Source organism: Accipiter gentilis, chromosome 26 (genome assembly GCF_929443795.1).
Source record: "Accipiter gentilis chromosome 26, bAccGen1.1, whole genome shotgun sequence".
Lineage (NCBI taxonomy): Eukaryota > Metazoa > Chordata > Aves > Accipitriformes > Accipitridae > Astur > Astur gentilis.
The window spans coordinates 23,331,184-23,354,877 of record NC_064905.1 but is presented as its reverse complement, the minus strand read 5'-3'; the positions used below and the strand labels follow the sequence as shown (position 1 = coordinate 23,354,877).

General features: G+C 45.6%; 1 long non-coding RNA gene across 1 annotated transcript; it reads right to left on the bottom strand.

The window, feature by feature from the left end:
- Positions 1–3,712: 3,712 nt before the first annotated feature.
- LOC126050838 (uncharacterized) lies at positions 3,713–22,667 on the bottom strand. The gene is made up of 3 exons (XR_007509664.1): positions 21,958–22,667; positions 17,933–19,481; positions 3,713–3,802 (listed from the first exon to the last, which is right to left on the bottom strand). It is a non-coding gene; the product is annotated as an uncharacterized LOC126050838 (long non-coding RNA).
- Between the last annotated feature and the right edge of the window lie 1,027 nt (positions 22,668–23,694).

Sequence of the window (23,694 nt, the reverse complement as noted above, 5' to 3'; positions counted from 1 at the left end):
TGGAAGCGACACAGAAATCAAGTATTTCAGAGCACTCCGTCAAAATATTAGGGAAAAACCCCCATACATTCAGTTGCTTCTCTTTTTAACATTTAGAAAAATACATAACTGCTTATGTACACCTAATAAATTAGAGGCTACAGCTATGTGGCAGTTACAGTTTAAACAATGCAAGTCAATTTGTAAATGATGCAATTTTAATTTTTTTTTTTTTTAAGTTCAATTATGATAGAAAAATCAGTGAGAATAGAGATCCCTTATATGGTTTTACTTTGGGGGAAAAAAAAACCCTAGGGCTGCAATACCTCAGACTACCAAAAAGGACCAGCAGATTTGCTTATGCTTTCAACTGTACTGAAGCATGCAGAGGAACACATCTTCATGGTATCTCAACTGTTACAACTGAGAACCCAAAGACCAGTGATGCCATCAACTTCAGGAAGATGGGCTGTGCTTGGGCCTTGGAAAGAAATTGACCTTTTTTTTTTTTCCCTAAAGAAAGTGAAAAATCTTGTTGCTGATGACTTCTACTGTCAAGTTGATCATCTAGGAAGATCCACTCTGATGGAAAGTTCATAAAATGCAACTTCTTCAAATGAGAAAGATTTACATTTTGGAAAGTGTCTTTCCAACTGAAGTCAAAATTATACACTGTAGGGCAGTGGTCCCTGATACCTCAACTTAGCTTCCAGAGGGCTGGCGGCCTGAATCCATCCTCAACAAAAACCACATCTGCTAACCAGGATATTCCTGCAGTTGCCAGGTTCCTCTTCATCACAAACAAAAAAACAGTGCCAGAAATAAGCATCATGTTGGTCAACACAGACCTCTTCCAGAACACTTTCCTCCTCAAAAGGAACATGGCTTTCCATGCACCTGCTCCGTACTGATTCCTGTGTCAGATGCTGCAGCTGTCATTACTTGTGGCACCTAAGATACCAAAAGACAGAAAGCAAGCATTGCACTTGCAAGAAATCACCAGCCCCATGCTCGTCCTTGATACTACCTAGCTCACCTCATCCAATTCCAAAGCTGGCCTGCATGGCACCTGCAAAACCAAAGAGAAACATTTAACTGAGTTGCCACTGATTCTCTGCTCTTAGATGCCACCCAGGCTGACAACCACCTCTCCTGAGACTGCTCACTGGCGTGCAACTTTGCCCCTCTGAGCTTGCTTGCAGTACCTGAAAAAAACAAAGCAAAGACATATGCTGAGATACTGCCCAAAACTGCAACCTGCATGCACCAATTCCCATCTCCCATTCCTTTACCTTGGCCACTCGCCCATCCAGCCTCTGCCGTTCACAGGTTGCCACATTGAGGGTTGGGTACCACATGTAAAACAACGAGGGATACTTCTAACTTCACCAACAATACGACACCTGAAAAATAACTGCTGCTTCAGCCCACTCGTCATTGCTCACCTTGCCCAAGTCACCTCCAGTGCCGATATCCTGCTTCACTCATTGCTTCACACCTTCAAAATAAAAACCCCAAAACGTATGTTAGTCATACAGCCACCAGTAGCACCTTCCCCCCAACATGACGTGCCAACCCACCTTCTTACAGCGCTCCACTCACCTCTGCTCCGTTGCCCTTTGGCACACAGCTTGTCCCTCTGCATCTGCAAAAGCAATATCAAACAAGTAACCCATATGCAGAGCAATAGCTTAACAAAGCCAGAGGCTTTGTTTCCATTTAGGAATGACATCTAGATTCCCTGCCCAGCACACACTTGCATTTTGCATAAAGGACTGCAGACCCTCTCTCTGCCCAAACATGTCCTATCCTGAGCTGCCCTCTCCACTATGTTGAATTTAAAACCCCTCCCTGCAACCCAACACAAAGATAGCATCAGCCCCTCAAGGTAGCTTTCAGAGGGCTGGGGGTCAGAATCTATCCTTGACAAGGACCACCTAGGCTAACTAGGATGTCGCTGTGATCCAGCCCGGTTCCTCATCATCTGCAAACAGAGTGCCATCGGGCAGTTTCATGCCAGTCAATGCTGATCTCTTCTGCAATGATAATCTTCTCAAAAGCACCGTGGTGTTCCACTCACTTGTTCCCAGTCTAATACTGGAAGATGTAGCCAGCATCACCTGTAGTACCTAGAAAACCAGACAGACAGTGACCATTGTGCCTGGAAGCAGTTTGGTGTCACACCTTGCCTAACACACTCAGGGACAGACACCCTGCTATGCATATGATTTCATGGGTTGTTTTGCACCTTTAAAACACAGTGTTAACAGGTCACATAGGCACCAAGAGCAGAACTGTTCCCTCTATTATCGCATGCTGAGTGCTCCGTCTTGCTCCCTGCTGTGCATCTGCAGCAACAAAATAAAATCAAAGTGAACCAGATGCTGACAAATACCCTAACAAACAGTAAACCATCCCCATTCTGACTGCTTCATTCCACTAACCTTGCCCATCTCTGCTTCGTGCTCCAATCTGCCATGCTGAGTCAGTTATGTCAGCAAGTTCAAGAAAAACAGTACTACCCTCAAGAAGTATATGCCCATTCCTCTTCTTTCCCCCACCCCAATAGCCACATCCCAGACTCATCCTTTCCCCCAGCAGGCTAACACAGCTCTGCTCTCCTCCCGCGCTGCATCTCCAGGGTCAGTAGCTGCATCAGGTGCCCACTTGTGTAGTTGGTCCATCTGATGTCTCAGGAACTGTAACCGTCAATGCCAGGCCTGTCTCAGAAAATGCAGAGGCACACAGATGTTATATACTACTTTCCAAAAAAGAGAGCCCACCATGCAAAACAGACTAACAAATCCTTTTGACTGACTTACATACTTAGGCAACACAGTGACCCCAAAAGCACAAAATGCAAGCAATCAGCCTCACCCCCCCATCACAGCCTGCAACACTATCTGTTCATCTTCGCTGTTGTGCCTTGCTTAACTGTCCTGCTTAGCCTAGACCTATTACCTGAACTGCAAGAATGAGTCAAACCACTCACTGACACACAAATATTACAGTTACTGCCAGATGACTCAAATAGAGACTGATAGAGCTCAAAAACTCAGCCCCACAAATGTCAAAAGAGGTACAGGTAGCGAACGACCATAGCTGTTGTAACAACAGACTTTTCCTTTACGGATAAATAACTCTTAAATGACTATGTGACCTGCAGCATGGAGAACCCCTCAGTAGACAGCATGCTCGAATGAGAGCACTGACATAAACAGGGCTTGACACTGGGCTGCTGGAATCCACTCACATACAGAATGCTACTATTAGATAGTGCTATGTTGAAAGTCTTAAGCCAAAACTGGGTAGTAGTTACAGGAGACCTGACTGCAGACAGATGCTAAATATGACTTGATGGTACCAAAATCTAATGGAGATGCCTCAGATACAAATGCTTCATGAGAGCTGCTTCTTACCAAAATATAAGCTCAATGAGGAAAAGCCAAAGGTGATGCAGACAGAGCTATTAAAATCTCAGTACAGAAGTATGCATTACTTGACATGGCAGGATGGTTCTACCAGGTTGTTCCAACCCAAGCACCAGGTTCTAATGCCTGTCCAGTGGTGTCCGCAATATCCTTCACAGCCTCAAATGTAATAGACAGCTCCCCCCATCTGGGACCATGTTTTGCACATCTGAGCCGTGCCCTCCCACACACCTGCTGTGACCATGCCCCCCTGTGATAAAAATCAAATAGAACAATTAAGGACTCTGCTTCATCAACTTGGCCTCCAAAAGAAGCTTTCTTCCTCTGCTGACAGTCAACGCTGATATCCTCATGCTGTTCCTTGAATGTGGACTTGCCCTTAGGTGCCTGTACTGCCAAAGGAAGAGAAAATGATTATGCTCTGATAACCTGCTCCATCCTCCTGTTGTTCTTCAAGAAATCTAAAACAAAGCTACCATCCTGACCGCTACGTAACAGAAGAAGCTTGTGCAGGAGATGACTGAGCCCATCCCTGTAAATGGAAAACCTGCTACGGCCCTGCTTTGCCTTTCAGCGAAGGCACCCACCGTCAGGGTGCCCTGAACCCCTTCATGAGTTGCTAGAAAAGTCAGATACACTTAGTTCAAAACATCTGGCAAATAAGATATGACCTGAAATCGTGTGTACCCCACCTTATCCCAGAAACAGACAGCTAGCTTCCTCCCACACAAAACTCACCTCTGACAAATACACAAAACAGAACAACATTACACCAACCAGAGCAAAATCCTTAACCTCTGACACACTCTGAAAGGGATTAGTGCACCCACATAATATATATTCACACAATCAACCCATGTACCAGACTTCCTCAGGGTAAGCCCTGCAAAGACGAAAGGAAGCCTGACAGTACCTCCCTGGATGCCCCAGCACTCCAAGCACACCGCTCCCCTCTCTGCCGCTCCCATCAGGGGAAAACACTGGTGAGGATATTTGGCAAAAAAGGAGGAAAGAGAGCCATGGGGACCTGGATGTCAAAAGACGACCTGACTTTACCTGCAGGAATAAACAAAAGAAACCCTCCAAAAAAAAAAAAATTCTAACCAAAAACCAGAAAATATGAAAAACCCAGAAAGCTGAAAAAGACAGGATACTGTACCATGCAGCAACCGACACTGCTCGATGAATGAAGCTGCGAGAATGAGAGGTCTGCTGCAAAAGCAGTATGAGAACCTCAAGCTCACTTACCTACGAAGCCCCTTAGGGAATTACAGTGGCAGTTGGCCAATGGAAAAAACATGGCGGCACGACATGGTGACTCAAAGATTTAAAATGGACACCTTACGACTACAAAAACTGGTGCTTAAAACACAATAGATAAACAAGAAAAAGAGAACATAACTGCCATGACTCACACTAAAGCAAATCTCATCAGACACTTAAGGAAAAAGGCAAAACTGGAATAATAGAGAAAGCTTGCATGCACAGGACTGCAGTAAAAGACAGACCCCTGGCTGGAGATTGTTACGAGCATAAACAATACACATCCTCTTCTCCGAGAAATTCCAGGGAAGTCAGTAACACAAACCTGTGCAGGAAATAAGTGCCTAGTCAATGCCTGTAAGTAACAATGACTCTGACATCTGGATGGACAGTGAAGGGATAGACGGAAAAATTGCCAATTAATTCATTCCCTGATGTGAAAGGCATGGATGAGTGGAGACCTGAGTTCTGGAGGGTATATTTTAATGTACCTTAATGTACCTAATGCTTTCCAAGATGAGACTCATCTGACATTCAGCCCTGCATACTGAGATGAAGAGGCTCAGATGGTTTATGCTGCATCTCTTGCAACTTTGTCACACGTCCTGTCAGCTGCAGAGAGACTAAAACAGAACACACCTCATCGACACCCAAATCCAACTGCAAAACCACCTGAGAAAGACTGATGAAACCTCCTACCTTTCCCAACAATCCCCTGGTCCCTAAACCATAGAAAGCCCTTCTCTTCTCCTGAACTATTAGGGAAGGAACCCCATTCCCTCCTGACAGCTCCTTCCCTATATTTGCACCCCTGAACCCCCTGCATCAGCTGCTCCTCAGAAGCTCTCTTCTGAGCCATGCCCTAATCCTGTGGCACCTCCTATCTTCTGTCTTCCCACATGTCCCAGTTTCAGCTGGGATAGAGTTAATTGTCTTCCTAGTAGCTGGTATAGTGCTATGTTTTTGAGTTAGGTATGAGAAGAACATTGATAACACACTGATGTTTTCAGTTGTTGCTAAGTAATGTTTAGTCTAAAGTGAAGGATTTTTCAGCTTCTGATGCCCAGCCAACAAGAAGGCTGGAAGGGCACAAGAAGTTGGAAGGGGACACAGCCAGGACAGCTGACCCAAACTGGCCAGAGGGGTATTCCTTACCGTGTGACATCACGCCCAGTATATAAACTGGGGGGAGCTGGCCTGGGGGCGGGGATTGCTGCTTGGGAACTAACTGGGCATTGGTCAGTGAGCAATTGCATTGTGCATCACTTGTATATTCCAATCCTTTTATTGTTACTATTGTCATTTTATTAGTGTTATCATTATTAGTTTCTTCTTTTGTGTTCTATTAAACCGTTCTTATCTCAACCCACAAGTTTTACTTCTTTTCCTGATTCTCTCCCCATCCCACTAGGGGGGAGGGGGGGTAAGAAGTGAGTGAGCTGCTGCATGGTGCTTAGTTGCTGGCTAGGGTTAAACCACAACACCACAGACTCCAGGCTCTGCTACATGCCCACAAAAGAAGTGAAGTCCTGACACTTATAACCTGAGGGGCCTGCCACAAGCTGCAAAGTTTCTAGGGACAACATGGCACTCTGCAGGCAACTGGGAAAGGTGATGAGCCATCCCATACCCTGAAAGACACTATGCATTATGTCCCTGCTGCTTTCTTGAGAAATGCTAAAACTCCATATACAGATGCATACAAGATGCTCAGCTTAACCTCTGCTATATAATAATCTCACCATCAGTCCTATTAAGAGAAATTATATCAGCAATTTACACAGTACACCGCCAAACTGGTGGGGGAAAAAAAAAGTTCCATCTTCAAAAAAGTCAGGAATTCCAGGAAAATGGAATGCACCTAGAATAAAACAAAACAAAACAAACAAACAAACAAAAACCCAAACCACACTACCACACTATTAAACCATCTTGCCAACCCTGAACACTCAAAAAAAAATTACTGACCTGGGGGGGGAAGGAAAAAAAAAAAAAAAAAAAAAACACACACAAAAAACTGCATACAAGCATACTTTCTACTGTGCATGCTGCTGAACCTTGACTGGTCCTGAAGCTCTTATCTCAGGCAGACACCTCTGCTTTCCTAAATGTCAAAACACTTCTGCCCAAACAGCTGAGCCAACTCAGAAGCTGCAAAGGCATGAAGGAATAGAGGAGCACTGACATGTCAGAAGCCCAGCAGCACCATGAGCTCCCTGAGGAGAGGCTGTGGCTCATATACCCACTGGGCCCCTGCCCACTACCCTTCCCACAATCACCTGGAAAAGGGGAGCAGCAAACCACCACAAGGGATAACAGCAGACACAGGAGCAGCCGTGAGTTTTCTCACCTGCCTCCAATTTACAGCAAGCAAAGCCCTGAACAGAGAAAGCGACCCTTACTGGAAATAACAATACCTGCTCTTGTACCACAGCTATATCTATTGCATCAGCAATGTGACCGGGTAGGGAATTAAACTCAATTGTTCTGGGGTGCCGATCAAAAAAAGATATATATCCTACTAAGCTAAGTAAGAAAGTAGTTCATGAAATGCAGTAACAATACTATTATCAAAAATCATGTGCATTACTTTCCTATACAAAAACCAAAATGCTCTGGGGTTATGCTTCATTTCTAGCAAGCCCGTGCATACCACCTAACTCCTACCAGAACTACCTTCTAGATAGGACTGAATCACAATGCAAAATTAGATCCCTTAAGAATTCCATCTCCAAAATATCTCTGGTCGCAAAATAAATTATTTACTGTGAATCGCCAATGAGTCAGAGTCACCCTGACTATGTCTCCAACTGACTCTCTTAACAGAACTAGATGAGTCCCGAAGGACAGAGAAGACCAAAAAAACATGGAAAAACAAGAAGTGTATCAGAAACTGTATGAAGCAGCCTGATTAACACCTAAGCAGCTAGAGCAAAAATAAATTGCAAAACACAACATAAACCACCACAGGAGATGTGTCGATAAAAACAGATGAAGGCTATCACCTCCTCTGAAAACCCAAGAGGAGACCTAAGCTGACAATAGACATCTCTGGGGTACCAGATAACAAATAGAAACATAACGTAAGATAAAAAATAAAAAGACTGCTCTGGAGCACAAAGATGGCTTCGGAAAAGGTTCTGACAGAACAAGAGGCATTGTCACAGGGATTAGAGAGGTCCTGAAGGGGCCAGAGAGACCAAAGAAGTTGTGGGGGTGCAAGGAGCTCACAAAGGGAATTGAACAAAGTACAGATGCTCTCAGGGGACCAGTGACCAAATGGAGGTGCACCAAACAGATGAGAGGACAGAAAGACCAATATATGTGGACTCAGTTTCTGAGGGGAAGAGAGAGGCGCAAAGTGCCCTCCTGAGCTAAAACAGGACTCTAGGGCATAGGGGATGTCTTGCGAGAGCTCGGCAAAGAGAGCAGAGGAGTCCTGTGGGGGCCTGAGAGACCAAAGCAGCCTCAGAGGTAACAGTGAGGAGCTCTGAAGAGGATTTCAACAAAGTACAGATGTTGTTGTACAGAGGGCTGGGAGCTGGATGAAAGCATTCTAAACGGCAAAGAGTAAGATAAGAAAGAGCACTCTGAGGAACACAAGAAAAAAAAATTTACAGGGAGCTAAAGTGCTACAAGAGTGCTGTGGAGTACAAGAAAGGACTCAGAAGACATTGTTATAGAGAGTAGAGGAATTAAGAGGTGCCAGGGTAAGAAAAGAACTCTTGGAAACACAGTGAGGGCCTTGGAGTCTCAGGAGGGCATCTAGGCAAACTACAGGTGATTGAGTGAGAGAGGAACCGAACAGAGACACCCTCAATGGCAGAGAGAAAGATAAAGCTGTGCAACAAATTAAAATGGAGGGTCTGATGGAACAAGAGAGATAGAAAGGGAGATAAAGTGCCACAAGATGCTGTGCAGATCGAGGAAGGTCTCAGGAGGCATCATGACCATGAGGAGAGGGGTGTTGAGCAGGGCTGATGGACAACAGAAGGCTTGGAGACAACAAGGAGGAACTCGGGTGATGGTCTGAGCAGAGTATACAGATGGTCTTGGGTGGCTGGGGTCTGAACATGGGAATCCTAGGTAGTGCAGAGGAACAAACGAGTTCTGTGGCTTAAAGACAGCCCCACCTAAAGTGCTACAAGACGGACGCTGAGCACAAAAAAGGTCTCGGGAAGCATCGTGACTGGGAGAAGAAATGTCCTGAGGGAGTCAGAGAGATAGAAAAAGGATTGGGGACACAACAATTAAATCCAGAGGGGATCTGAACCAAGTAAACATGTCATCAGAGGGCCAGGGAATGAACAGAGTTATGGCTAGAGGGAAGAGAGGACAGAATGACTGGGCTGGGTCACAGATATGGACTCAGGAAAGTCCTCTGAGGGAACAAGAGGGATGCGAGGTCCTCTACAAAACTAAAAGTGTGCTAAGGGCAACCTTGAAGACATCAATAGGCATTGTGACACCGTTAGAGGGATCCTGATTGGGCCAAAGACACCAAAGAAGGCTCAGGGACACAAGGAGAAAATCTGGAGGGGATTTGAACAGAGTACAGATGTCCTCAGGAGGCCAGGGACCAAACAGAGGCACCCTAGATGGCAGAGAGGACTTTAAGAGCACTCTGAGGCACAAACCAACCCAAGGATGTGTTTCTGAGGAAATGAGAGAGGATCAAAGTCTGCTACAGAGCTAAACCAGGGCTGTGGCACATAAAGAAGGTCTCAGGATGCATGGGAACTGGGAGCAGGGGAGACATGAATGCCTTGGAGGGATAAGAGAGATTGAAAGGGAGGTAAAGTGCTACCAAAATGCTGTGGAGCACAAGGAAGGTCTTGGGAGGTACCCTAGATGGCATAGAGAAGAAAAAAAAATGCTCATTTTTTGGGAAGGGAGATCTTAGGAAAGGTGTGATTGCAACAAAATGAGCCGAAAGGGGGCTTACAGAGCTAAAAGTGTGCTGCAGGGAAAAATCTAAGACCTCGGGAGACATTGTGACAGTAGCAAAGGGCTTCTGAGAGGGACAGACAAAAGAAGGCTTGAGGGCATGATGAAGAAGTCCAGAAGGGATTTGATGTCCTCAGGAGACCAGGGACTGAATAGAGGTATCCTAGCTAGCATAGAGGACAACATGAGCGTTCTGGAGATGAAAGATGGTATTAGGAAAGGTTCTCGGAGGGAGAAGGGTGCAAAGTGTGCTGCAGAGCCAAAAGAAGGCTGTGGGGCATGAGGATGGCAGGAGAAGGGTGCTGAGAGTGAAAGAGAAACAGAAGGCAGCTCTGGGACACAATGCAAAACTCAGGAAGGTGCCCCAGAAATGTACAGATGTCCTCAGGGGATGAGCGACTGAATGGAGACATCCTAGACAGCAGTGAATAAGGTAAGAGTGCTCTGAGGTGGAGAAAGCCCAAGGAAGGGTTATCTGAATAAGGGAGACACAAAGAGGGCTGCAGAGCTCAAAGGGTGCCACCGGGCACCATGCCAGTCTTCTTCGGCAGTGTTGTGACAGGAATGAGAGGGCTCCGGGCATGGGGGACGTGGATATAGAGACAAACAGGGTTGCTGACACAACGAGGTACTCTGGAACGGATCTGAACAGAGTACAATGTCCTCAGGAGACCGAACAGAGGCATCTTACATGGCAGAGGGGAAGGTAAGAGTGCTCTGGGGCACGATCAAAGCCTGAGGAAGGGTTGTCTTTGAATAAGAAAGGTACAGTGCCTGGTGCAGAACTAAAGGATGGCCATGGAACACAAGGACGCTCGCAGAAAGCACGGTGACAGACATAGAAGGGTGCTGAGGTGGCCAGAGAGACAGAAGAAGGCTCGAGGGCACAAAGGTACTCGGGAGAGGATTTGAACAGAGTACAGATGTCATGAGGGAGACACTGACCCACTGGAGGCAAGCGAGACAGAGGAGAGGACAAAAAGACTGCTCCGAGGAAGAGGAGATGTTCTGACAAACTGAGAGGGGTGCAAAAGACCCTCCAGAGATAAAAGCATGCTGAGGAGACCCTCTAAAGCCTTGGGATGAGCTGAGAGAAAAGGAAAAAAATTCAGACACAAAGAAAATGTAAAAAGCAACAGGGTATGTGACAAACAAGAAAGAATTAAAAAACAGGATAGAGAGCTTGATAAAAGTAGACATAGAAAGAAATTTAAAAAGCAAAAGGGTACAAGGCACAGGAGAAGAATTAAATAGGGGCAGAAAACTAGATAAAAGTAAACAGACAAAAATTTAAAAATTAAGGCATTAATGAGGAAAAAATTAAAAAACAGGGACAACAAAAACTGAGACATAAATAAAATTTCAAAATTTGGAGTACCCAACATACAAGAAAAAAATTAAGAAATAGGGACAGGAACTAGTTAAAAGCAGATGTAGGAAAAAAAATAAAAAGCAACAAGATTAAGGAAATACAGGAAAAAAAAATTAAAAAACAGGAACAGCAAACTAAAACAAAGACATAGAAACAAAGTTTAAGAAGTGACAGGGTACAGCACAGACCAGAATGAAATAAGAAATAAAGACAGTGAACTGGAGAAAACTAGATATAGGAAAAAAATTTCAAAGCAACATGGCACAGGACAGACAGGAATTAATAAAAAATAGGGTTAGACATATTGATAAAAGTAGACATAAAAAGATAAAAGCAATGCAGACTAAAGAAATAAAGGAAAAATTAAAGAATATTGACAGCAAATTAAAACAGAAACAGAAAATAATTAAAAAGCAATGGCACAAAGACAAGAAAAAAATTTTAAAAAGGATACAGTGAATGGGCTAAAAGTAGAAAAGTTTAATAGCAACAGCAATTGATGAAATAAGGACAAAAAATTAAGAAATAGCAATGGCAAACTAAAATGGAGACCTAGAAAGAAAATTTAATAAGTGATGGCACTAAGGAAAGACAAGATATAATTTAGAAAAAACAGCAGAGGGAATAAAACTAGGCATAAAGAGAACATTTTAAAAGCCATAGGCATTAGGGAAATAAAGGGAAAGATTCTAAAACAGGGACAGCAAGCCAAAACAGAGATGTGGAAAGAAAATTTTAAAAGTGACAGAACCAAGGAAAAACAAGAAATAATTAAAGGAAAGCAAAATAATAACAGTGAATGGGATAAAAGTATACAGAATTTTAAAAGCGATGGAGATTAAGGAAATAAGGAAAAGAAAATAGCAACAGCAAGCTAAAACAGCTAAACATAGAAAAAATTAAAAAGCAATGGCACTAAGGAAAAACAATGAAAAAAATTAAAAATAATAAAAGCAAACGAGATAAAAGTAGAAAATTTTAAAAGCCAAGGGATTAAGAGAGGAAAGAACTAAAAAATAGCAACAGTAAAATAAAAAGAAGACGTAGAAAGAAAATTTAAAAGCAATGGCACTAAGGAAAAACAAGAAATCATTTTTAAAAGCCAGTGAAAGCACTAAAAGTAGCATAGAAAGAACAACTCAAATGCAATAGGCATTAGGGAAATAAGGGCGGGGGGGGGATAGCAACAGCAAACTAAAACTGAGACGTAGAAAGAAAATTTTAAAAGCGTCAGCACTAAGGAAAGACAAGATATAATTTAAAAAAAAAACAGCAAACAAGATAAAAGTAGGCATAGAAAGAACATTTAACAAGTGATGGGGATTAGGGAAATACATGAAGAAAAAAAAATTAAAAATAGGCACAGCAAACTAAACAGACACAGACTTAGGAAACTTAAAAAGAGAAAGGGTACCAGACAGAAAATAAAAGATTAAAAAATAGGGAGAGCAAACTAGATAAAAGTAGACATAAAAGCAAAGTTTTAAAAGCCACGGGATTAAGAGGAAAGAACTAAAAAATACCAACAGCAAACTAAAACGCAGGCATAGACAGAAAATGTAAAAAGCAATGGCACTCAGGAAAGACAAGAAATAATTTTAAAAAGACATCGAAGGGAAATAAGTAGGCATGGAAACAACATTTTAAAAGTGATTGGCATTAAGGAAATAAGGGGAAAAATAAAAAATAGGGACAGTGAACTCAGAGATGCAGAAAAAAATTTAAGAGCAACAGCACTAAGGAATGACAATAATAAAGAGAAAAGAGCAAAATAACAACAGCAAATGGGATAAAAGTAGACAGAAACTTTTAAAAGCAGTGGGGATTAATGAAATAAGGAAAATATTAAAAAATAGTAACAGTGAACTATACCATAGAAAGAAAGTTTTAAAAAGCAACATTGCTAAGGAAGGACAAGAAATAATTTTTAAAAGACAGCAGAGGGAATAAAAGTAGGCATAGAAAGAACATTTTAGAAGCAACGGGGATTAGGGAAGTAAAGGAAAAAAAATTAAAAATAGAGACAGTGAACTAAAACAGTGGCATAGGAAGTAAATTTTTAAAGCTACATGGTACATGACAGGAAATAATTAAAAATGAGGGATAGGGAGCTTGATAAAAGTAGACATAGAAGGAAAATTTAAAACGTGACAAGGTACAGGATAGACAGGAAAGAAAAATAGGGACAGCAAACTAGATAAAAGAAGACATAGAAACAAAATTTGAAAAGCCAAGGGATTAAGAGAGGAAAGAATTAAAAAATAGTGACAGCAAACCATACATATGAAAACATAGACAGAAAATATAAAGGCAACAGCACTAAAGGAAGACAAGAAGTCAATAAAAAATAAAGACAGTGTACTGGATAAGAGTAGACATAGCAAGAACATTTCAAAAGTGACAGGGATTAAGAGAGGTATGGTGGTTTGACCCTGGCTGGATGCCAGGTGCCCACCAAGCCACTCTATCACTTTCCCTCCTCAGCTGGACAGGGGAGAGAAAAACATAACGAAAGGCTCGTAGTTCAAGGTAAGCACAGAGAGATTCCTCAGCAATTACCATCATGGGCAAAAGCAGGCTTGACTCAGGGAAATTAATTTCTTGCCAATCAAAAGTCAGAGCAGGGTAATAAGAAATAAAACCAAATCTCAAAACACCTTCCCCTCACCCTTCCCTTCTTCCTGGGCTCAATTCCACTACTGATTTTCTCTACCTCCTCCCCTCTGAGCAGCACAGGGAGGCAGAGAATGGGGGTTGTGGTCATTTCATCACACATTGTCTCTGCTGCTCCTTTCTCCTCACCCTCTTCCCCTGCTCCAGCATGGGGTCCCTCCCACAGGAGACAGTCCTCCACAAACTACTCCAGTGTGGGTCCCTTTCAGGGGCTGCAGTCCTTCAGGCACAGACTGCTCCAGTGTGGGTCCCCCCCACGGGGTCACAAGTCCTGCCAGCAAACCCACTCCGGCATGGGTTCCTCTCTCCAGGGGTCCACAGGTCCTGCCAGGAGCCTGCTCCAGCACAGGCTTCCCACAAGGTCACAGCCTTCTTCAGGCATCCACCTGCTCTGGTGTGGGGTCCTCCCCGGGCTGCAGGTGGATATCTGCTCCACCATGGACCTCCATGGGCTGCAGGGGGACAGCCTGCCTCGCCATGGTCTTCCCCACGGGTGCAAGGGAATCTCTGCTCCAACGCCTGGAGCACCTCCTCCTCCTCCTTCTTCTTCACGGACCTTGGTGTCTGCAGGGCTGTTTCTCTTACATGGTCTCACTCCTCTCTCTCCAGCTACAGATTCTGTGCCCCAGCAACTTTTTTTCCTTCTTAAATATGTTATCTCAGAGGCGCTACCACCGTCGCTGATGGGCTCAGCCTTGTCCAGCGGTGGGTCCATCTTGGAGCCATCTGGCACTGGCTCTATCAGGCTGGACATAGGGGAAGCTTCTGGCATCTTCTCACAGAAGTCACTCCTGTAGACCCCTGCTACCAAAACCTTGCCACACAAACCCAATACACTGGCATGGACTGAATGCACAAGGGATATGATTCACTCTGTAGCTTGATTTGTGAAGCCTATCTTCCTACCTCTCTGGCCTGTGAGGCCTCTCCAAGCTATCATTCCCACAATATTTCTGATACTTGGAACGAAACCACCATACTTCCCTACTAAATTAACCTCAGACCACCCTCTCCCCTCCATTCCCATTTAACTGTGAATCAGTTAAATCACCCATCACCCGCTTCAGCCTGATCAACGAAACTTGCAGCCTCCCATCTAAATGTTTTCTAAGAGGCGAGATGCAGCCTGTGTTCAGCTGGGGATGGGGGAACTGTGACATTGACAGCTAGGTGTGTTATGCTGTATTTCTTAAGACTTCATTGTCCCTCTCTTCAGCTGCAGTATGACAAGAACCAAAGGCGTCTCATTGTGACCCAGACTGGAGGGCAAAACAAACCTAAATATAACTGATGAACCCATCTCCATTTCCCAGCTATCCCACAGTACCAAGAAGTAGGAAACCCCTTGACTTTTCATGGGCTGTCAGAGATGGATTCACACTCCTTCCCAACAGTTCCTGTTGTTTAGCTGCTCCCTCTCCTCCCACAACCTGCTCTTTAGGAGCTGCTCTTCTGCGCCATACCCCTGTACCCTGTCTCTCACAGACACACACCATCTTCTCTCATCACACCCCCCCCAGGTTCTGCTACATGATGACATAGTAGATTAATTCTACACAGTTGTAATCTAAAAGCAGCCCTCTATAGCTCCCCAAGGCTCTAGGGACAACAAAGTACCCTGCAAGCAACCCAGAAACATGCTGAGCCATTCTGCACCCTGAAAAAGGCAACTCCTCATGCACCAGCCATTTGCTTGGGATGAGAAGGAACTTCGGGTGCAGAAGTAGGGATCACGCTCATCCTGACCCCTACTATGTCCCCTTACTATCAGTCCTACAACATGCACTGGGTTTGGCTGGGGCAGAGTTAATTTTCTTCATAGTAGCTAGTATGGGGCTGTGTTTTGGATTTGTGCTGAAAACAGTGTTGATAATACAGAGATGTTTTCGTTACTGCTGAGCAGTGCTTACAGAGAGTCAAGGCCTTTTCTGCTCCTCATACCACCCCACCAGTGAGCAGGCTGGGGGTGCACAAGAAGCTGGGAGGGGACAGAGCTGGGACAGCTGACCCCAGCTGACCAAAGGGCTATTCCAGACCATACAACATGATGCTCAGCATGTAAAGGTGGGGGAAGAAGGAGGAAGGGGGGGAAGGTTAGGAGTGATGGCATTTGTCTTCCCAAGTCACCATTACATGTGATGGAGCCCTGCTTTCCTGGAGATGGCTGAACACCTGCCTGCCGATGGGAAGTGGTGACTGAATTCCTTGTTTTGCTTTGCTTGTGCGTGCAGCTTTTGCTTTACCTATTAAACTGTCTTTATCTCAACCCAAGAGCTTTCTCACTTTTACTTTTCTGATTCTCTTCCCCATCCTACCAGGGGGAGCAAGTGAGTGGTTGTGGTGCTTAGTTGCTGGCTGGGGTTAAACCATGACACAACAGAAGGTGATGTCTCCAGCTTTCATCATTTCTGACAGAGAAGGTGAGGAAGCAAGGTTCCTTCCACATCATACTTTATAGTCCCATGTAACCTGAACTACGTTTAACAAAACTGGAGCTACAGACTTAAAAGCCATCTCCCACACAAGAATACCCCATTTAGAGTTACTAACCTGAGTTAGGACTGCATGCTATAGTCAAGCTTTCTGCAATGCATGTTGCTCAGCTTCAACTCATCCTGTGGCTTTTATCTCAAATGGTGAACGTTGCTTCTCTGAGCTTAGAAGCACATCTTCCCAGACATCTGGCTAATTTGAGAACTGCTCTTCACCAAAGCAAATCCAGGCTACTAATCCCAAAGGAGACCACAAACAGAGTGAGCTCCATAGGTAGAGTGCTGCAGTTGATACATGCCCTAAGGCCTGCCCCCCACTCTACCCACAATCCCCTGAGAAAGGGGACGGGTAAGCCAGCAGAAGGCATAAAAAGAGCCAGCTGGGGAGAAGCAAGTCTGTAACTTTGGCTTAGGTTTGCAGAGCACAGAAAAGAGAAAGGGATTGTTACTACAGAAGATCATATAATGGTTTGGTTTGGAAGGGACCTTTATAGGTCATCTAGTCCAACCCCCCTGCACTGAGCAGGGACATCTTCAACTAGATCAGGTTGCTCAGAGCCCCATCCAACCCGACCTGGAATGTTTCCAGGGAGAGGACATCTACCACCTCTTTGGGCAACCTGTTCCAGTGTTTCACCCCCCTCATAGCAAAAAAATTTCTTCCTTACATCCAGTCTGAACCTACCTTCTTTTACTTTAAAACCATTACCCCTTGTCCTATCACTATAGGCCCTATTAAAAAGTCTGTCCCCATCTTTCTTATAAGCCCCCTTTAAATATTGAAATGCCACAATAAGTTAGCCCTCTGCTCTGTTATTACAACAGAGGCAATCTGAGCAGGTAGGTAATTAAGCTACTTTTAACTCTAACAAGCAGAAACCTTTGTTTTAAGCTGTAGAAATTACTTGAGGTCACTGTAAGTTAGATGCAGAGCAGCTGATGAAAGTCTGAAATGGTATCAGCAGGAGAAGTATGATGCTTTCATTTTCTTTCTAACTTGTTAGAAAGAGAATGCTATGCTATTGCCCTTCATTTCTAACTAGCCCTCGCAGGTTACCAAAATTCTATGGCTTTTACTCAGGTTAGCAGCCTGTTGCAAGCAGGGTCCCCCAGGAATTGATACTGGGTCCCACGCTGTTCAGTATCTTCATAAATGTCACAGCTTCAGCCCAGCCAGTAACAAAGCACCACAAAGCCGCTCACTTGCTCGCTCCTCCCCGCCAGCCACGGTGGGATGAGGAGAAAATATAAAGAAAGGCTCATGGGTCAAGACAAGGACAGGGAGGGATCACTCCCCACTTATGGTCACGGGCTAAAGACAGGCTCAACTTGGGGAAGAAACAAAATCAATTTAATTTACTGCAAATCAAACCAAAACAAGGATAATGAGAAGTAAAACCAAACCTGAGAACACCTTCGCCCCAGCCCTCCCTCCTTCCCGCCTCAAATCCACTCCCGGTTCTCTCCACCTTCTCCCCCCGGCGGCACAGGGGAGGTATTCTGAGCAGACTACAGATGACCTAGCAGAGGTGAGAGGGCCAACAGAGGGGTCCCACAGGGGGTTGTCACGGGTGAATTATTAAGAGAAGTCATTGTTGTGGGGGTAACAAAAAGGTTTTATTAAAGTGTGATTAAGCAATGATTAAATGCTAATCAAATGGTGATTAATCAATAATTAAGCAGTGGTCAAACACTCTACTACTTACTACACTCCTAACAATTAAGCTATAGCTTGTATACAGTGTGCTTTAGATCTAATATAAAATGTCACTTACCTCACTGTAGATAACAGATGCCAGGTAAGGGATCTCATGACCTCGAGGAGTAACCTTGAAAGGCATCCCTACTCAAAGGGCGATCACCACTGTGCAGCCTCCTGCCGTACAGGAGAGCTCAACGGGCCCTGGGGGCCTGCAGATATTTATAGTGTAAAGTAATTAAATTGTAGTCAAATTTCCTTTTGGCATACATGCAGGTCTGCAGCCATAGCAGTTTTAGTTTCATCAAGTCCTAACTCAGGATGGTACTGTTTGCTACCAGTAAGAAATCCCTTAAGTTCCTGAGAAGATGTGGCTTAGCACAATTTCTCAAGGTTTGCACAGCGGGGCAGTCAGGCTTATTTGCCAGTGATGCCTGAACTGAAGTACTGGTAACTCAGTCAGAGTGGGTGGTTTTGCTTTGTTGTTGTCCTTTTTGTGATAAGGCTTGTAAGGCTTCATTTTCAGTAGCTTGTGAAGCAGCATCAAGTTCATTCTGATGGAGGAAGGCAGAAGGTCAGCGCATAATTCTCTTTTAACAATGCATATGAGGTCACTGGGCCTGTAGAATTAAAGTCACATCCAGTAGTGTTTACAAAGTTACAAACACATACATTTGATTGATTGGATACATTATTGGTAAAATTTCCATCAATAATTAAGTTTTCACAAAGTGTTCTTACACAGACACATCCCTTCCCTATATAAACTACCACAGAGTCAGTTGCTTCTTCAGGGTAGATTTCAAAATGACGGATACTTTGTTCGGAATCTAAGCAAATATCTTGGGCCTTTATAGCATTAGCTGAGACATGGACAGTCCTACCCTTTTTAGGGACCATGACAGGTTAAATATGACTTGTTGCTGTACTGTACATTTAATAGCATAAGGTCCAGTCATGAAAATTTGTGGAGATAGCCACATAACAGTTTTACTGGGGGTTTCAGAGGCAGTGAAATGCATTGTGGCAGCTAAGGTAGTATGGGGATAGGTATTAGGATAAATGTCAAGGCTAGTCTCCGTTTACCACTACTGGTCCACCACAGACACACTACCTCTCTCAGCAATTTGTCAGGGGTAAAGTCCATTACACGTATTGGGTGCTGCCAACAGCATAGTTCTAATTTTTGTTTCTGGCTGATTCATCATTTTAACAGTCAGAAGGGTGTTTCTGTTTGTGTAATTTAACACATCACATCTAATAGAGAAGTCTCTACCTTGTGGAATAATAAAGTGCCATCTTCCTTTACCCCCTTTCAATTTTTTGCTCCCTACTGTATTGTTTGCTAGCGATTGTTACTGTTAAATTTTGTGTCTAGTTTCCTGCTATTCCTGTACTTCCATTGGTTTTAAACATGCATGATGCAGAAAGTACTACAGTTACCATACTGATTAGCACAAATAAAAGCAGTGAGGGCCTCCACCCCATGCATCAGGCTTGTCTAGGTGTAAACTAGATCTGGTTCATGCTGGCGATGAATACTCCCCTCAAGAAGAACGAACATTCCTCCGATGATCAATCTGATCTCCAAGGGAGGCATTCTGGTGTTGTCCTAGGTGTTGTTCCTGAAAGAAAAGATAATACAGGTCCAGTGGGGAGGTTTCCAGACTGGTTACCTCTTCCAGTTAGTAGCTAGGATATATCCACCTAGCGCTAATGTGATGTTTATCTTCACTGAGCTATAGGGGGTGAATGGTTATAGCTCTGAGGAAGCCTATTAAAAGTAAATTGTATCCCATCCCAGGTAAAAGCAAATTTTCTTTTATCTTCCTCCTACAGTGGCACCATAAAGAACATATCTTTTATATCTAGTACCGCCATCGAGGGGTGAGCGGCAGCCTGGAGGGTGGTGGTTAATGTCGCAATGTTCTGGATGGCGGCTCTAAGAGGGGTGGTGTTTGCATTTCACTTCTATAGTCTTCTATCATTAGGCTCCACCTCCCATCTCGTTGTTTTAACTGGCCACACCAGGGAATTATATGGGGAGTACATTCAGGAGATAATGTGGCTTTTTCGTAGGTCAGCTATGACCTCTGCAATACCCATCCAGGCAGCAGCTGAGATAGGATACTGAGGAACCTTAGTTATTTTTAAGTCAGGCAGGGTGGGTGCAGCTCACAGTAAGCGAACTATGCCAGTTAACTGACGCCTATGGGTAGCTGCTAATTTTGGCTCAGCTAACCAAGGACGCTTCAGGCGGACAAAAGACCAAACACTACTGTCCAGCAATTTCCAGACTTGTCCTTGTAATATATCAAAGCCTAACCCTTTCTTTCCCTGAAACTACTGCTAATTGGTGTCTTGATATCCTTTCCTCCCCTAGCAATAACAAATTTACTTCAGCTACTACAGGGCACATTTTACTTTTGCAGGTAAATCCAGTTGTTTTAATCCTTCTTTGACTGGGCTTACCTTAAGTTCTTTGGGCATCCAAACTTAAGATTATTGAAATTTGAGCTCCTGTGTCAATTAAACATTTTACTGTCTTTGGGGGCTGACATAAATGACGGACATAAATGTGAAGGCCGTCTGTGTTATCCCATCGATAAGCTTCAACCCTCTGGACAGGCAGCTCAAGTTGCCATGTGGGACTCACTCGTTTTCTGGCTTCAAGAATTGCAGTTCCTCCCCAAGGAGTCTAAAGGAGTTATTTGCAGGGTCTTTGGGGGCAGATGGTTGTTTGGTTTGTTCCAGATTCCCCATGACCCGTTGTTTTTGAAAAGCCTGCATCAGACTTAGCCCCAGCCAGTTGGCCTTGTACAGCTACCAGAGGCATGCCTAGCACTAAGGCTTTCCGCCACAGTTCATTACACCTTTTTGGGGGGTCTGCTGCCTCACCAGGGGGTTTAGGAGATTAGCGAAAACCTTGGAGGTTCTGGGCAACCTGTTTTACTTGCCGGATCTGTCTGCTTCAGCTCGGGATTGCCCTGCAGGCGTCGGTTTGTCCCACCCCATCTCTCAACCATGACTGACAGTGCCGCACATCAACCTCTACCCAGGTCAGGATGCACCGAAGGTGGGGTTGGCCATCCTGACCCTCCTGAGCATTATGTTCTACATTTGGTCTTATTTTGTCCCTTTTTGCAATAAGGTGCGGTTTTAAAACAGCACGGGCTCCAGCTCCCCTTAGAAGTGAGATAAGACATCCGGCAAAACAACACGTCCGCTCGGAAGCGGAGTGCCCGAAGACTACGGTTTCCAGCATGCATGGCAAACCAACATGGCCACCCGGCAGCCCAGTGACGGAAAACCTCAACCCCCGGCAAGCCCAGCGAAACAAGAGGGCCTTACGGAAACTCGGTGCCGGAAGACTACAGGTCCCGGCACACCCCGCGGAGGAAGACGGTCGTCCGGGACCTCCGTACCAGCAAACTATAGCTCCCAGAACGCCCCGTGGATACCTCCGCCCGGAAGCCGAGAGCCAGACGGCTTCACCTCCCAGCAAGCTGTGGGCCGCAGCCTTCTTTGAGCACTAACCCTATGGGGACGCCGTCCTCCACCCGCGCCCAAACGAGACCTGCAAGTCTCCGCCGAGCCCTGACCTCAGCCCCGGGAACCCCAGCGCTGGCCCAGGGATCCCCCGCAATTGGCCCCCGTCCGGCTCCGACACTGCCGCAGCCGGCGGACACGCTCACCCGCTACGCGTCCGGCACCGCCCTCCGCTCTGGCACAGTCCCAGCCTAAGGCAGTCCCCACCGCACACGCTCCGGAAACTGCTTAGGGCTGCCTTTTCCTAGGGATCCCCCCTCCCCGCGGTATGTCCACGACTTGACCCGGGTTGCTCCGCAGCACTGCTACGGCCCCTCGGCAACCTCCACCCACACCCAGACCCACTCCGGCCGCTCCCGACACCCGGGAAGCCCCGGACGCCTGGGAGCAGCCTCCGCGCTGCCCCTGCGCACCATCTTCCCCCCCCCAGGGCCCCAAGCCACCCTCCAAGCAGGCGCTGCTCCCCTCTCCTCAAGCACCATCCCGGTGGGATGCCCCTGCATGTGCAGGGCCTGCAGCCCTGAGCCCACACCTCCACCAGCCCCTGCTCACCTTCTCCGTGGTTCCAGGCAGAGTCTCAATCCTGGCTAGTGATGCTCAGAAGAGGAGGAGGCTCCATTGTCCCAGACTTCCTGCAGCACAGGCCCAGCCAGCAGCCACTCTGTGAGCAGCTTAGCCTTCCAGCCTCAGCCACAACCCCTCCCACCTGCCCCAACACCCACAGCTGTAGCCCATGGGGATTACAGGCTGTCCTGGTTTCAGCTGGGATAGAGTTAACTGTCTTCCTAGTAGCTGGTACGGTGCTATGTTTTGAGTTCAGTATGCGAAGAATGTTGATAACATTGATGTTTTCAGTTGTTGCTAAGTAGTGTTTAGACTAAAGTCAAGGATTTTTCAGCTTCTCATGCCCAGCCAGTGAGAAAGCTGGAGGGGCACAAGAAGTTGGCACAGGACACAGCCAGGGCAGCTGACACAAACTGGCCAAAGGGGTATTCCATACCATGCAACGTCCCATCTAGTATAGGAACTGGGGGTGGGGGCAGGGAATCGTCACTTGGGGTCTAGCTGGGTGTCAATCGGTGGATTGCACTGCACATCATTTGTACATTCCAATTCTTTTATTATTGCTGTTGTAATTTTATTAGTGTTACATTATTAGTTTCTTCTTTTCTGTTCTATTAAACCGTTCTTATCTCAACCCAAGGGTTTTGCTGCTTTTCCTGATTTTCTCCCCCATCCCACGGGGGGGGGGGGGGGGGGGGGGGGGGGGGCGGGTGGAGTGAGTGAGCAGCTGCGTGGTGCTTAGTTGCTGGCTGGGGTTAAACCACAACACAGGGCCACTGCCGTCAGCCCCACTGGGGACAGCTGGGGCTACCTAGGTAACAGAGGTGTGCTCCAGCTCCTGAGAGCAACTCGCTGAACACAAAAAGGAAAGTCCTTGGATGCACACAAAGGAGAAAGAGATAGTATTAAAAGTGACAAGAGAACAAATGGAGAGGTCTGCTGAGCAACAAAAGGGAAAAAAAGAAAAACACTAGGGGATGACAGGGAAACAGAGGACTCTGGGGGCACAGAAAGGTAAAGGGGGTGGCCTGGGGCACACCAAAAGGAAAACAGTGACCCTGGAGCACACCAAAAAGCACCTAGAAAACTCCTGGGACAGGGGAGAAAGCTAACCAGAAAACTTTGTGGCATACTGCAAGACAAAAGCCACGACCCAGGGGCATGCAGAAAGGCAGGGAGAGGCCTTGGAAGCAACCCAAAATGCAAATTGAGAGCTTCAGAGGGCACATCCAGTGAGGACTCTGGGGAACACCAAAAAGGCCATAAGGCATGCTTCAGGGATCAATGTGGCTGATGGGAAGCTGAGTGCAGGCACACTATGTCCCTGTGAAAACCCTATGTCTCAGCCCCACCAATGTAGGCCTCAGCCCCAGGCACATTAAGGACATCTCCGGTTGCCACAGGCAAACTCCAGAGCAGCCTGCAGACCTCACACAGGCCTGGTGGGGTCCTGGCTACCCAATGGGAAATGCTACCAAGAGCCGAGTGTTCATGGCAATGCAAAGGAAACCCCCCACAACTGCATGAATGGCACTGGGGTTCTCTGGGAACCCCCAGGGACCTCAAAAGGGTCTAAGAGACCTAGGCACCATCCCCCACCGTTTCAGACCCAGTGGGTAACCTCTTTCTCTCAGGAACTGTCTTCTGGCACTTTCAAGTCTGAAGGGACTGCAGGAACCACAACCAAGAGTGCAAAGAATAAAGCAATTGTTTAGTATTTAATGC